Source organism: Equus asinus, chromosome 16 (assembly GCF_041296235.1).
Source record: "Equus asinus isolate D_3611 breed Donkey chromosome 16, EquAss-T2T_v2, whole genome shotgun sequence".
Taxonomy (NCBI): domain Eukaryota; kingdom Metazoa; phylum Chordata; class Mammalia; order Perissodactyla; family Equidae; genus Equus; species Equus asinus.
The window spans coordinates 47152220-47168537 of NC_091805.1; the positions used below are offsets into that span (position 1 = coordinate 47152220).

At 41.3% G+C, this 16318-nt stretch overlaps 1 protein-coding gene across 5 annotated transcripts in view; it reads right to left on the minus strand.

The window, feature by feature from the left end:
* The window catches only part of NGF (nerve growth factor), a 149975-nt gene that overhangs the window by 113573 nt on the left and 20084 nt on the right, over positions 1-16318 (minus strand). Inside the window, exon 1 of one of the 5 annotated variants that reach the window (XM_070487126.1) lies at positions 9177-9203. The exons of 3 other annotated variants lie outside the window; for them this stretch is intronic. The gene's annotated coding sequence lies outside the window, so the exon portion shown is untranslated. Of the gene's footprint in view, positions 1-9063; positions 9204-16318 lie in introns of those variants that run through there. One more of the 5 variants, XM_070487125.1, reaches the window with a different exon arrangement.

A 16318-nucleotide genomic window follows, 5' to 3' on the forward strand; every position in this document is an offset into this window, starting at 1 on the left:
AGACAGAGGGGATAATGCAGATGAAAGCATTGAAGCATGAAACAGTATTTGAGGACCTATGCATAATGGAGGCCAAAGGTAATCTGTGGAAGGCAGTATCTGAGAAATTCAGACACTTGCCATCCAGGAAATAAACAGATAATAGACTTGGGTCCTGGGTAGAGAAGAGAAAGGGAGGAACCCCCATCCTGGTGGTAGGTTACTAGAACAGAGTGATGGCAGAAGTCTAGTGATTTAAACTAGGGTTTAGGGTGGGGAAAGACCAGCAGAAGGCTGACGTGCACTATGGAACTAAAGCTGCCTTACTCCTTCATTCAACAAACATTTGCTGAGCACCTACTATGTGTCAGGCACTGGCTAGATGCTGGAAATACAAAAGAGGAGGTAGTCGCTGCCTTCAGCTTGAATACCTCTTACTGCCTCCATGGGTCATAAAAACAGATAGCAGGATGGTTCTTACTATGGGCTTGGTACTGTTGTCAGTGCTTAGGTGTGTTAAGTAGTTTGCTATTTAAAGCTCTGGATATGGATCAAGTGGCTTAACTTGGGGGAAAGTCAGGGTTCAGATTGAAAGCCCAACGTGGTAGGGCCCAGCAGAAAGGGATGGGAAAAATTGTAACCTGTTGAATCCCTGTCTTCACATCGAACTTTGTGCCCAACTTGTGATTGATACAAGTTGGCTCTGGTACTACAGTGTTACTATGAACACAGGCAATCATGGCTGTCTGGGATCTCTATGAGCCTGCCCCATAGACAGATGATGGGCGGATGGAAAACCCCAGCGGCATTGATGTTGTATTTAGAACTAGAAGCTTCCTTTCTACTTATATCTCCCACTTGCTCTTTTTGGATTCTGGCCTGACACTGTTCTTACTGCCCACTGATGGTGATAGAAGTTGGAGTTGTGGCATTGCTCAGGGCTCAGGACTGGCCAACGGCATTTGAATGCTTGCTCTGTCTTGGGGGCATCCCAATCCTGCTGAATGTCCTGGGGATCTTTAGGAGAGGAACTTCTTCTGACTTGCCCTCCCCCTCTCTCCTCTATATCAAAAGCCTAGCCAACCTTTAAAAACTACTTCTTTCATGGAGCATTTCATAATAGCCATCTACTATCATTTATCCATCTATCTATCTACTCATTCAGTCAACAAATATTTATGGAGTACCCACCATGTGATAGACGCTGGGCATACAACAATGAACAGCTAGCTGCGGTCTCTGCCCTTGTGGAGCTTAACTACTCCAGCTATAGGGATCTCCCCTTTACCTGACCTGCTATAGTTCTCTTTGAAGAGTTGGTCCCCCACTACCTCCTCCTGGGACATAGCTTTTCATGCACTTATGACTTGTCTCTCCAGTACAATGAGAAGCACAACAAAATCTGAACTGTGTCTGATACTGTTCTGGTATCTGTCACGGGACAGGTCCAGTATGCTACACAGAGAGTGTTCAGTCCATACTTTTGATTGAATGTGTGCAGGCACAAATACTCTACCCAGGTAGGAATGGAAAGTTCCTTTGGTGACTGTACTGGGGCTTTGAGACACTGATTCATCCCCTCGCTGGCAGGTCTGCACTGGCCTGTGGGGTGGTAACTGAGAAATGAAATGCTTTCACAACAATCAGATCTAAGAACAAGGAATATTGTGTTAGACTAAAACTGAAAAAAAGAAAAAAGTGAAATATGTCTGAACATCTTTGTTAAGGAACTGTGACTGCAGCTATTTTCTCAGAGTGCCACAGGGGCAGGTGACATACTGCCATGTCACTGGGTACCTACTACAATCTGAGTGGTTCTGGACCAGAAACTCTCACATGACTCCACGCTGAGGCAGGGGAACAAGAGTGGGGTGTCTTAGTCTTGATTATCAAAACCATGAAACTCGCCTGTCTTACAGCTCTTTAGAATCTTAGGTATTGGCCGCCACTTCTCACCCGCGAATTTTCATTTTTTTCTAAATTGTGACCAAGGCTGGACTTTAGCAAATTGCAAGTAAAAAAAAACTTGGGGGTACCCCCAGACTTTATCTTATTCACTCTTCCTCCCCTCTTTCCACCTTAGCAGCACTCCGATTTCACCCATGGTGTGACCAGTCTCTAGAAAGAATCTGATGAATTTATTCACACCAAGGTGTAAAAGACATCTATTGCAGATAGCTGTATTTTAAGTAGGATCAGACCTCATGATAAAGAAACTACCAGTGGAAGTTTAGATATCATCACTTGGAGACAGAGGTATGAGAAACCTTTGGGGCAAACATCAAGGGCCTCTGAAATCATACTAATGGTCAACGGCTTGATACATACCCCAGTTCGTTCATTTGCTGCTAACCTTTGTTATCAGGCAGCTCATCTTAAGCTCAAATCTTTTTAAAGGTCAACTTTCTAATTTTCACTATTGAGAAGACATGAGCTATAAACAAAGGGCATGGTTTAAGATAGTTCTTTTTCCTAAATGCCTCTGTTTATAGAGTTTGATCACATGGGTCTTCAATAGAATTGACAAAAATTGTTGAGGTTGTCAAATTTCAAAGCAGTGTTTCTTTTGCTGACTTAAGAGATGAACACATGTCATAGAACGAGTGACTATTCAATTATCTAGTGAACTTAGGGTCAATTCTAATAGTTTGTGTGGATAATGCATGCCAGAAAAGTTGTCACAGTGAGACTGATTATTATTGGCTAGGAGGATAATCCTGAGTTCATGAGGGGAGTGGTTAATTCTATGGGGATTGGAAATCAGGAAAGACTTCTTAATTTGAAGTCTTGATCCTGAACAAAGGTCACTTTTTCCATTACATCTTTTCTGACTTCCAATCCCCACAGAACTGGGGATCCCTCCCTTCATTCAGATCCTCCACATGTCCTGAATACTACCTCTTCTACTAGACTGTGAGTCCTTCAGGCAGAGATTGGCCCATTCACGTGTATATCCCCAGTGCTTATAAAGTGTCTGGCCCATAGAGGGTGCAAGAAAATATTTGTGAATAGATGAATAAATTCAGCCTCACTTCATTTGGGTGGGTGAACACACCTTTTGTGGACTGAATATAAATCATAGAAACTTTGAATAAGATAACATTAAATCTTTACTGGTCTCACCCACTGAAGGTGCTGGATTACAGACGTACACAGAGGAAGGTTAAGGGTAGGGACCAGGATGCTCCATCAATTTCAGCTGCCCAGATTATAGCTCAGATAAGTCATCAAGTGTGTTTTGACATGCATGGTTTGCCTAAGAGTTGGTCAGAGCTCCAGGAACCTGTGGGGAACACTCCAGATGTGGTTATTTTAGTGAGTATTTCATAAGGTAGATAACTCAGGTTTAAAGTTGAACTGTTCTATGCTGTGATTATGAAGAAACCTGGGGCAATACTTTATCCTATTCAAAATAACTGAACTCATCGGCATTGAGATAGTTTCAGTCAAGCAAGGATATTAAAACACCTCCTCTTGCCAAACACAACTTGCAGCATGAACCTAAAGCCAATCTGCTAAGGCACTGAAAATAAACACAGGCGAGCAGACAGACAGACAAACAGCATAAGTTTGTGTGTAGCATAGGTAGTTTGGGAGAGCTAGAGCATTCTGCATCCCAGACAAGTGGCAGAAAGTTACGGGATGTTTTTGCCTCTTGTTGGAAGATGTGGGGCTGCCTGTCCTCCCAGAGCGTAGGACCTGGCCCTTCTTTACTGAGCTAAGCTCATGTCCACTGAAAGCTATTCCTGCCCCACCATGTGAACTTTGGCCTCAGAATAGCCAGCTCCTCCAGAACTATACAAAATTTGCCCCAGTTTCCATTCATGGGATATTCCTCTCCATCATCCTCACCCTCAATTTGTAGTTGGACTCCCTGTGATGGTGCTAGGAGAGGCAATGCTGGCCACTCCCCTGTCCTTTTGGGTGACAGGGAAAAAGTTGGTGGGAGGAAAGAAAAAGAAACTCCATTCTGGAGAGGGTTTATAGTAGCTTTGAGGTAGGATGAGAGACACCATTGACTGGGTTTTCTCTCTGCCAGGCACTTTATATCTCTACTTTGTTTAGTCCATCAAACAATCTTGTGAGATAAATATTATTCTCTCCATCTTGCAGGTGAGGAAACAGGTTCAGAGGGGTTAAACAGCCCACCAACTCACTCAGCTGCTAGGAGGCTAAGTTCTGATGACTTTACTTCTCTTACTGCTCCCTGTGGGCCCCTCTCTCCGAGTGTTGTGTCCCAAAGGAAAGTTCCCTCAGGCCTTGGTTCTACCATTCCCCCAGGACAAATGAGATGGGGACAGATGAGCCCTGGGCCCCACTGGGACTGGACGAGGTTCAGATCCAGAGCTCGGAGCTCCAGAGAATGACTTCATTCCCCATCTTCGTTCCTCTGCTGGCGTGATGGGGCTTGGCTTAAAGTGATCAAAACAAGATGACAAGGATGATCTCATAGAGAGACCAGCCCTCAGATCCTGGGGTTCTAGTAGGGGCTGCCTTCCACTCACACAGAAACTCCTTCTAAACCAATTTTGTAGAAGTGAAAAGTTTAGTTACTTAATACTAATTGTTATAATGTATTTCTCTTTCCAACAACATACCCTTCCCTGTGCTAGGGAAGCAGTGTCTCATAGTGGCCATTCTTGGCTATCAGGTACTTTCTGAGACACTGCTTAGTAACTGAAGGGGAAATAGCATTTAAGAGTTTGTCTGTTGACAACAGCAGCAGGATCATATGAACCTTTATCTCATGTTTATCCTGGTACAAGATTGTTTAAACAACATGGAAAGAACCACACTGGCCACTGGGACCAGGCAGCAAAGTGGTAACTTAGGTAATAAACTACTTCCAAATTCTTATTTCTGCCTCTCATTAGAACTTTTCTGCCCTGGTTATGTGTATACTTTTAGCTGATATTTAGTGTTACCAGCGAGTTTTTATTTCAATATCCTTAATGTATTCCCACTAGGAAACTATTTTTACTATTTGCTGTAATTGGATTGTTAAAGTTTCCTGTGTAAGAAAATTAGCATTTTTCCCATAGTTAAAAAAAAAAGGAAAACTTTTTTTGAAAATAGAGACCTTAAAGAAGAAACTCAATTCGTGTTCCTGGTTTGTTGTTACTTTTTCTGTCTCATTTTTAAAGTACCCATTACCCAAAGGCCTCTAGAACATGTCCATGTAACAAAATATAGTTAATTAGTTACAGTTATATTTATAGCATTTTTATATTATGTTAAATTATGTGATTAAATATAGTTAAATTATACAAACAATAGTTAAATTAATTACAGAAGTTAGAATATAAAATCCTCATGAAAGAGAAAGAAGCCAGAGAAATAGGGTGTTGGAGAAGCCCTAAACCCTGTCGATCAAGAAGCGGGAGTGGAATGAGCTGATGAGAATCTTTAGAGATATCGTTTTTTCTTCCTGAAAAGCCAGTGAGAGCAGGTAAGAAGGGGCTATTGAGAGCCCTGGGGTGTTGTGCCAGGAGTAAGGGCAACCTGGTATCATGGGCCAAGATGCCACTCAACAAGCATTTGTTGATTTCATTGAGAGGGATGAAATCTACCAGTGCTCAAGTTTTGAATCATAAACTTGTTGCTTTGGAACAATAGTTTGAATTGCCCTTGGATGCAACAAAGGAAATGCAGCCTTTGCAGGGCAAGCTAATGTGAAGGAGACGGTTAGTAATTAGACCACTCTGAGACAGTTCTCATTACACAGAGCTCTTATTTTGACGCAAATCAATGCATCACACTTCCCCTTTAAACTTTCTCCATTTCCTTCCTATGCAGACCAAATCATAGCATGACCTTTAACAGTCTCTCAGTCTGAAATTCTGCCTTCCTTGGCTTGGCTGAGCTCTGTTGTGTGGCTACTCTGTAATGATAATGTATTGATGTTGGCTCCTAGAATAATGACGATTTCACTATGACACTGACTATTGTAACCAAAGAATTATTTGAAACAACTTTTTTGAAAGGAGTCCAATTGGAGAGGACATTCTTCCCAGTTTGGAACTAATAGTCTTGAAAGGAGACTATAGATGTTACATTTGATCCTGGGAATTCTGTAGATGATGAAGGCTCATTGCTAGAGCCACAGATGGCCTATTTGAGGGAGTCTTTTCCCCAGCCCATCCCCTGCGGGCACATACACACTGCACAGATACACACTTAGATTGCAGTGAGAGTGGTTCACCCTTTTCCAGAAATACTTGCCTCTTGCCTTCTATCATCATGTCTATATCTACTTTTTCTAGATTCAAACTCAAGAATTGTGTAGGGGAGGAAGACAATTCCTCTACCCTCTAGGTCCTTCTGTCTGGTCTAAGAATTAAATTGACATGAGACAGAGTAATGGGATAAAATCAAAGCTTAATAGCATGTATACATGAGAGAAACTCAGGAAAACTGAGTAACTTGCCAAAATGGCAGAAGCCACTACCTTAAATAGCATCTTCAGGTAAGGACAAAGGAGGATATTGGGGGTAGTGGTTTGGGACTTCAAAGAAGAGGAAAGTCATTCACATGGAGATGGTAAAGCAAATGCTTGGTAAACAAATGTTTGCTGGGCCATCTATAGACAATGGGACCCAGGAAAGAGAACTTTGATAAAAATAGGCTTAGCAAGGATCCTCCCAGTCTACCACACCCAGAGTTATCTATGGTGGTGGCTCCTTCCTAGGATAGGCTTTCTATCTTAAATTATCTTAGATAGTTGGAGGAAGGTCAAAGTTTCCTTCAAAGTCTTTTGTTCTTAAAAATAATCAAGCCATGGGGCAGGCCTGGTGGCAGAGCAGTTAAGTTTGCATATTCTGCTTCAGCACCCTGGGGTTTGCTGGTTGGGATCCCGAGTATGGACCTACACCTTGCTTGTCAAGCCATGCTGTGGCAGGTGTCCCACATATAAAGTAGAGGAAGATGGACATGGATGTTAGCTCAGGGCCAGGCTTCCTCAACAAAAAGAGGAGGATTGGTGGCAGATGTTAGCTCAGGGCTAATCTTCCTCAAAAAATAAAAAAAAAAATAAAAAATAATCAAGCCAAAGAGACACATTTTGGGGTGGCAAATTCTGATCTCCCACAATTGCTTGCTCTATAAATGTTCCCTGGCCTTCTCTCTCCCCATGCACTGGACCTACTCTACTGCTAGCGGAGCTGATGATGGACATTTCTTCCCAAATCTTTGTTCAGTGATTTTGGTGACTCAAAATTGACCACACCGGGAGTATTTATACCAAGGAAATCAGTAAATGGTAGAAACAAGCACTTTTCTCCTGAAGAGTTAGTTTTTATACATTTACCAGCACCCTACTGGATACAACCCAGTTGGTTATTCACAGAGAGAGAAAACACTCTGTGCTGGTAGAACAAGGATGATAATATGAGCTAAAATGGACTGCTAGGATAACTATGTGCTCCTTTCAAGTTGCAATTGTGTCACACAAGGACACACACACACCCTCAAATCTTTTCTATTAATTCCCGTCCTCTGTGTCTTTCTATATTCAACTATGGAGTTTTTAAGCTGGAGGGCAACAGCTTCTGTTTTGGCAACGTTGGAGGCAGCAAATGCTCCATAGAAAAGACGCTCCAGGAACGCAGAAAGATAAGTTGACAGTGAGGAAAGCTAAAATGTTGGGTTGTGGGGAGTGTCCAGGAGGTAGGGAGGGGTTGGCAGTTGGGAGCCCTAACTAGCCAGGTCAGAAAAACTCAACTATCTGATTTGTTTGACCTTTCTGTGGCTAACAGACCCAAGCCACACAAAGCTGAGAATCTTTCGAGATGGAGGGTTTCTAATCTGTGTTTTGTTATTAGCTTTGCTTCCTTAGCTAAATGGAAGATTGAGACTAGGACTGAGTGTGTGTGTCGAGGGGGAGGGGCAGGCAGCTGACAGAGAGGTGGCAGCAAAGCTTTCTGGGAGCTAAGCCATAATTAAGAGATAGGACAAATGTCAAATTTCAACAAGTGAAGCTCGGGAGAATTATCCGGATATGTTTATATCCCACATCAAAACACAGGACTAATCCTCAAACAGGGAGCTGATAGCAGATACCAGGAACTCACCCTTTACGGCTGAGATTCTCGAACTAAGGAATTTAAAGCCAAGCTAATACCATTTGAAAGGTGATGAAAGTTAGGACTTCGATGAAATGTACTTGATTTAAGACACGTAAACTATTGCCAAGTGAATTCTGACGAGACTTCCCCAAAGCCTCCAGGTAAAAAAAAATGAAAGAGGGACTAAAACCAAGTAAAATTTCAAATATAATTGAAGATTGCCATTAAAACTGATGTGTTCCTAATGAACTCAACATCGGAGTCGGACGTGATAGAGGTTGGTATTTCTACTAAAAACAAAATTCTATGAGCAATGCATGGTCCTTAGTCGTATTTATTTTCAAAGCTAAAAGAGTTGTTTGTCTGTTTTCCTTTATTCCCTGTTCTTAAAGCCAATTAGTCATGAGTGTGTCTCCTGCTGTCCTGTTCTGTGGTGTTTGCTTTCAGTCTGATAGTGGAGCTCTGGCTCTGGGGAGGAGGTCAGGGGGCAATCTACTTCCCAGAACTAGCTTTAAAATGCTTTTCTTTCCCCTCGGTTTGTGGTTATCATGAGCAGGGTCACAGACAGGGTTATGTTTTTGAGAAATGCATCCTTTTGTTCCCAAGCTGGTGCTACCTATGAACTAACCATCTAGCCTTGAGGGAGAGGTCCAAGACATTACACATTCTTGAGCGGGGCTCTCAGGAGGGAGGGGAAGGTACTGTGGCAGTCCTTGAGAAAGCAGCATGTCCTTTGGGTGCCCCTGAGTCTCCCCTCCTCATCACCCTGTGAGCCGGGCCCTCCGGAAACAGCTCACAGGGTTGACAGCCAGCTCCCTCTCTTTGGACCCAGAGGATCCCAGAGCTACAGGCTCTCAGTGTGTCTACAGCGTTTATCTCTACCAGCTCTTTCTAGTACATTCTTTCTGCGCTCGGCCTGCAACCACAAAGGGGTATTATTAAAAACACAAAAGCAAAGTAGATAAGAAACTTAATACGCCAATTAAAATACCACGCAGAAACCAGAAGAAATCAGACTCACAATTCCTTGAACACAGACAGCCCCAGAGGAACTCCGGAAAGTGCTACCCAGGCTAACAGGAACATCTTGTAGTAATCCCAATGCATGCACTCCCTTAGAGCTGAGATACGTACCTCTGGGCTGGAGGGAGGTTTTGCACTGAGTTATTTGGCATTCCCAACTTCCACATATTGGTACCTCTACAATTGCTTATGAATATTCATAATAATAATAGCTACCATTGAGTATGGGCCACAAACCATTAGATGATTTATATATTTTATTTATTTTCATAAGAAGCCTACAAGATAGGCATTAACATCCTCATTTTACAGACAAAGAAGTTAAAGTTTACAAAATTGAAAATGATTTATTAATTTCCTTACTTTTTGCCAGGTACTACACTAAGGGCTTCCCACAAAAGACTTCATTTATGCTTACTGATTTTATACTTACCAAGTGCCAAGTACCGTTCTAAGGGCTTTGCACATATTAACTGACTTAATCCTCCCAACAGCCCCACAAGGTAGGTGCCATCATGTCCACTTTTCAGACGGGGAAGCTGAGGCAGAAAAGTTAAGGGCCTTCTCCCCGTAAGCGGCAGAGACAGGAGCTGAGCCCAAGCAGTCTGGCTTCGCAGTCCATGCACCTAAACCACTTGGCGATGCTGCCTTTTCTCCCAGCTGCCCTGTCAGGTGGGTGCGTATTGTTATACACATTTTTGGACAAGAGCTCTTATCCAAGAATTCTCAGCCAGAAGAGCAGAACTTTGAAGCTACATCTCTGGGACCCCCAAGACCTTGTTTTACATGGCCTGCTGTCTATCCATACTGAATGGGGATCAGACAGTTCAGCCCACTCAATTGAATTCTAGAGCTTTGGGGGTATGAAAAGCTTTACTTACTACGTGTTCACCAGAATGAAGAACTCTGTTCCTAGCGTATAGTCAGCAAACGTTCTTGGCTAATTCTGGGCATTAACAGAACGCTACTGATGAAGGGACAGAGTGCACATAGGGGTCAGGTGGCCACTAAGATATTTCTTTTGGTTCTTATCCAAATTGTAACATTATGGAACTCTTTGCAAAATAGGGCTTGTATAAATATTGTGAACATTGTGCCAGATACTGCTTATCTCTGTCATTTGGTTACATTTTATTATTATTTTATTATTATATTTTATCCAGTAAGATATGAAGAGAGCATTTTAATATTGTTTTTGGTGTGTGTGTGTATTTGTATATACACACACACACACACACACACACACGAAGTTAGTATTCCTGAAATTCCTGAAAATTTACAGTGGAAAAAAAGTTCATGAGAGGTGCTAAACGTAGGTAGAATGCTATTTTTACCTAAGGGATGGTTTAAATGTAAATAGTTTTTATAAAACAAAGAATATTTTAGGACACAAAACGATCTCAGAAAGATGATTTCTACAAGGCCCCAACAGTCCCCGTCTCCTGGTGTTCATGTCCTCCCCTTGAGTGTAAGTTGGACATATTGACTCACTTCTAAGGAACAGGGTGCAGTGGAAGTGAGGGAATGTCACTTGCAAGAATAAATTATAAAAAGACTGTGGTTTCCATCTTGGATGTTCTCTCTCACTCTCTTAATTACTCCCTCAGGGAAGCCAGCTGCCATGTTGTGAGTGCCTTATGGAGAAGTCCTCATGGCAAGACATTTAGGTCTCCAGTCAACAGCCACCTGAGTGAGACTGGAGATGGTGGCAGCCCCCAGCTGGCACCTGAGAGACTCTGAGTCAGAAGCACTCAGTTAAGCCACACCCAGATTCTTGACTCATAGAACTTGTGAGATAATAAATGTTTGTTGTTTTAAGCAACTGAGTTTGGGTGGTAATTGGTTTAGCAGCAATGGATAATCAACAGAGCAAGAAAAGAAAAGCGCACAGGCTTTGGAGTCAAGCAGAAATTCACTAAAGCCTAACTGGACGAATATGACTGTGCAACAGTGGACACTATCAATGGACAATCTAACCCCCTCGAGCCTCCACTTCCTCAACCGTGAAACTGTGATAACAGTAATTACCTTGCAGGATTGTTCTCATTGTTAAATTGAATAGCATATAGCAAGTGACTAGCGAAAGGCCTAAGATACCTTGGGTGCTAATCTAATACTTCATTTCTCTTTCCTCTCGCTTGGTGCTCCCTTTAATCCTTTCTCTCTTCTTTTGTGCCGTTTATTGAGCAAGGAGGTATTTGAAATAATAGTGAAAGTGGAAAATTTTGAGACCAACGGCGTTTAAGGAGACAGGATATAATGGAATGTCAAATATAAAGAAGCTATCACTTGATCTGAGGTGAGGAAACAAGGGAGAGGTACAGGAAAGGAAGAGAAGTCACCCCTAAAGATACATTTCTTGCCAACAGGTTTGTTTTTCTGATTTCATTACAGGGAGCGGATGTAAAGATATGCAGGTGTTTAGTTACCTCTCCCCGAAAAACGGATATTCCCAGAATGATGAATAAAAGATGGTCTTAATTTGCTGTGACTTTTCCCATGGTGTAATATACACAATGTCTTCTACCAACAGTTTCTGAAGCTAACTAATTTTACTCTTTTTCCAAGGAAGAATAAAACCAAAGAGCATAAGGAGGCTCAGCAGCCTTTGGCAGCTCCCATAGGATGTGCAGTAGCCCCAGGTACTCAGCTGAGCAGGATCTAATATCTGAAATCAAACAAAAGCATTTATTAAATTCAAGAACTTGGGGGCTAGGTTGTTCAGAGCCCTTACTTTACAGATAAGGAAGCTGAGACCTGTGAGGTCTCTCAAGCTTGAGAAGGCAGTGGAAGAATGGGCGAACCTGGGGGCAGTGGCACGTGGATTCTCCTCTTTCTGTGGATGTGAAGAGTGTTTTCCTGGGCCAGGAAGGACTTTTTGGAAGAGACTAGTTTGAGTTGGGAATTGAAAGGTTGATGTGAAGAGGTAAGATGAGAAACACCCTAAGGCAGTAGAACCCAAATGGGACAATCCTAGAGCCATTTGTAGCCAATTACAAATTGAGGACAGGTATAAAACAAAGAAGAAAACAAGACAAGAGGATAAACGTTTGAACTCCAAGTGGACAATGGCAAGAAAGGGAGCCAGTGGAGACCTTTCATAAGGCAAACCAAAGAAAAGAAGGGTATTTGTCAGGACCAAGGAAAATGGTAGGTTTGTCAGCAGTGAGGAAGGTAAGGGAATTAGAGGATGAGTAGGGGGAAGAGGAGGAGAAGGGGGAGAGGGAAATGAGGCAGGGGAGAAAGAGAGAGAGAAGGGAAAGGATTATAACGGCAGCTAACGTTTACTGGGTGCTGCCACATGCCAGCCATTCTTCTAAGGCACAGTGTTTACGTCCACATTTAGTTGTTTAATTCTTACAACAGGTCTATGAGGCTGACAGCAGGCCAGATAGTTTCAGGCTCCAAGAATTGGTGATGATCATGGTCTGAGAAATACAGAAGCCCTGTGATGTTAATTAAAGGAGAAAAGGGTTGAGCTCAGAGCCAGACAGAGCCGGGTTCAAATCCCAGCTCTACTACTTCTGCCCAGATCGGCCCAGTAGGGCACCTTTAGGCAAACAGCTTAAACCTCCCGACACTCAGTGATCAGTTTTATTTTCATCTTTAATTGAAATTTTGTGTACAGTATGGCCTATGCTAAAGAGCACTAGCAATGGAATGATGAGGACTGCCTGCTGGTCCCATGTCTGTCATTCATTTGCCATGTGACCTTGAACCTCAGTATCAGCATCTCTGAAGTTAAAAGAGAGGAAGAAATGATCCTAAGATTCATTCTAGTGAAAAAACCATTAAATCAGTTAATGTCTTTTATCTTTTTCCCCCTGAGCTGAGCCTTCTATTCAGGTGTTTCTGAACCAGGAACAAATAGACATAACGTTATGCTATAATTTATAGCACATAAAGTCTGCTTTTGATATAAAATCTGACTTTAGAAGGAGAAGTCATGACAGTCTGTAGCAGTGGGAACAGAAAGTGGTGGCAAGGGGGCTTAAATAAAACTAAAGCCTCATACTCCTCTGTGTGAAGTCAATAGATAATGCTTAGAACTGAAAAATGGAGGCATGGCAATACGAGAATGTTATCGAGAGAGAAGGAGGTGAATAGCAAAAGAATCGACTGAAGACTTAAAAATGATTGAGTCTGGAGAAAACGAGGGCTGTTGTTCTTTATAACAAGACTATTAGACATATCAACTCTTCGAAATACATGCTTTTAAAACTGTTAAAATAAAAATCGAAATTGAATAAATACATTCTCTCGAGAAAACAAAAACATAAAAACCTCGTAGGTGAGGGAGCTGAAGCTTTGGTGGGTGTGCGGGCAGAAATCAGATGAGGCTAATGTTAGTGGGAAGGGATAAGTCCTTGTGAACACTGTAAAGCCGTGATAAGAATTTTTGTCTTTATTGTGAAATATGTGGAAAACCCCACAAATAATTTAAGCAAAGATGTGACATGATCAGATTTGCATTTTGAAAATAAAAATCTGGCTCCCCGATAAGACTAGAAACTCCGTAAGAAGAAGGACCAAGACACTTACTGTAACCCTAGCATCTAGAGGCAGGGCCTGATAAACAATGGCTGTCCATAAATAACTGATGAATGAATGCAAGCCCATTTCCTTCCTGGTGTCTCAGTTTCCTCATCTGTATAATGGGGAGAATAAATCTGCTTCTTCACCGTCTGCTCTTTTTTTTTTTACCTACTCCCAGGAACATCGGGAGGACAAATGATGTAATAAGTCTAAAATATCTTGAGCATTTTACAAAGCATCACTCTTTAAAAGGATGGTAACAAAAATATTCTGGTTAATTCAGAAGTAGCACATCTGTAAATTAAATTAATTTACTGCTCTAGTTTATAATAGTAGAAGAATTATCCTGAATGAAACAGGGAGGGACTGAGAGTCCACCTCAGAATGGGAAGGTCTTTGAAAACCTGATTCCTGAAATTGTTTTTCTAGTTGCATTTAAAGATGTTTAGACTGAAACAAATATTTTCTTCTTGGGAGCACACTATAAATGCAGCCTAGTCAATATGTCAGGGTGTGTGTGTGTGTATATATATATGTCGCATGTTTATAATATTAGTGTAGTTTGTAGAAAAATTCATGTGAGCAGCAGGAGTTTGTCATAAGCAACAAAATCTTTTATGTGGATTCTTTTCTCTTCTTTCCAAGGTAATTTCTCAGGATTCTTTCCACAACTCAGTTCCAGACTCAAGAGAGTCCCTGCTTCTAGTTTTTTCCCCAGCCGCTCCTGTCTTCCTCCCCTTTACCACAGCATACCGAGAGTGAAGAGCGGGCCATTGCTGGAGGGCTATTTGCTAATTAAATAAGGACTTTTGGCATCAGTAGTCTTTTGCAGCTTGGCAGTTCAGGAAGAATTGGGGGAAACATTCCCATCCTGTATTATTAGTGACTCTGGATTCAGGTGATTACAGGACAGAAAAGTTCATAGAAATATTAAAGTTCCTTTGGGAGGTTACTGTTGACAGGGCCAACCTCATACCCAGGAGGCCAGGGGTCTACCATGAGGTGTAATTTGAAGTGTGTCAAAGGCCTCTCCTGCCTCATTCTGTATCTCACTGCCAGAGCTGGATAATTTTAGCCTAAAGTTTGCCCTGTGCCTTTGTGGCACCCAAATGTTCTCACTTTGCCTTGATATTGCCAGACACTCAAGAACTGAACAGTCAATTCACTGCAGTAGCTCTAACCCCTCTCTCAGTCTCCCTCTGCATTTGTCTTTCTCTCTGCCTCACTCATTCTGTCTTACAAATATGAGAAAAATTTCTCATGTGTTAAGTAAAAGATAAATTCTATCAGCCTTTTATCCAACTTGTAGAGGAACAAAAGAAGTGAAAGACTTGTATACTGGAAACTACAAAACATCATTGAAAGACAGTAAAGACTTAAATAAATGGAAAGACATCCTATGTGCCTGGATCAGGAGGTTAATATTGTTACAATATCAATACTCCCCAAACTGATTTACAAGTTCAACATGATCCCTATTAAAATCCCAGCTGCTTTTTTGGGTAGAAATTAATAAGTTGATCCTAAAATTTATATGAAAATCAAAGGACCCAGAATAGCCAAAACAATCTTAGAAAAGAACATAGCTGGACTGCTAACACTTCCCAACCTGACACCTCACCAGGGAGCTGTAGTAGAAAACAGTGTGATATTGGCATAAGGATAGATGTATAGATAAATGGGATCAAACTAGTGGTCCAGAAATAAACCTTTACATTTATGGTCAATTGAGTTTCAACAAGGGTGCCAAAACAATCCAATGTGGAAAGAATGATCAACAAATGGTGTTGAGACAATTAGATATTTACATGCAATGAATGAAGTTGAATCCCTACCTTAAACCATATATAAGAATTAACTCAAAATGGATCACAGACCTAAATGTAAGAGCTAAAACTGTAGAAGAAAACATAGCTGTAAATCTCTGACTTGGATTATATACTGGTTTCTTAGATAGGACATCCAAAGCACAAGCACAAAAAAATAAATACATTGGATTTCATCAAAATTAAAAACTTTTGTACTTCAAAGGATACCATCAAGAAAGTAAAAGACAACCCCGAGAACAGGAGAAAATATTTGCAAATCGTATATCTGTTAAGGGATTTGTATCCAGTATCAATAAAGAACCCTTATCATTCAACAGTAAAAGACAAATAATCTAATTACAAATTGAATTTGAATAGAAATGTCAGGTACAAATGGCCAGTGAACTCATAAAAAGATGCCCAACATCATCAGTCGTTAGGAAAATGCAAATCAAACTGCAGTGAGATACCACTTCTTACCCACTAGGATGGCTACAATTGAAAAGAGAGACAGTAACAAGTATAGACTAGTACGTAGAGAAAGTAAAACTCTCATAGAAGGAATCCATTACAGCAATTCCACTCCTAGGTAAGTACCCAGGTGAACTGAAAGCATCAACACAAAAACCTGTACACAAATGTTCCTAGTGGCATTGTTCATAATAGCCAAGAAGTGGAAATAACTCAAATGCCTATCAACTGATGAACGGATACACAAAATGGTATATCCATACAACGAATGTACAAAGTGTTGTAGCCATACAATGGATTATTCAGCCATAAAAAGGGATGAAGTATTGATACATGTTACAATATAGATGAACCTTGAAAATATTACACTAAGTGAAAAAAGCCAGACACAAAAAGCCACATATTGTATGATTTCATTTACATGAAATGTTCAGAATA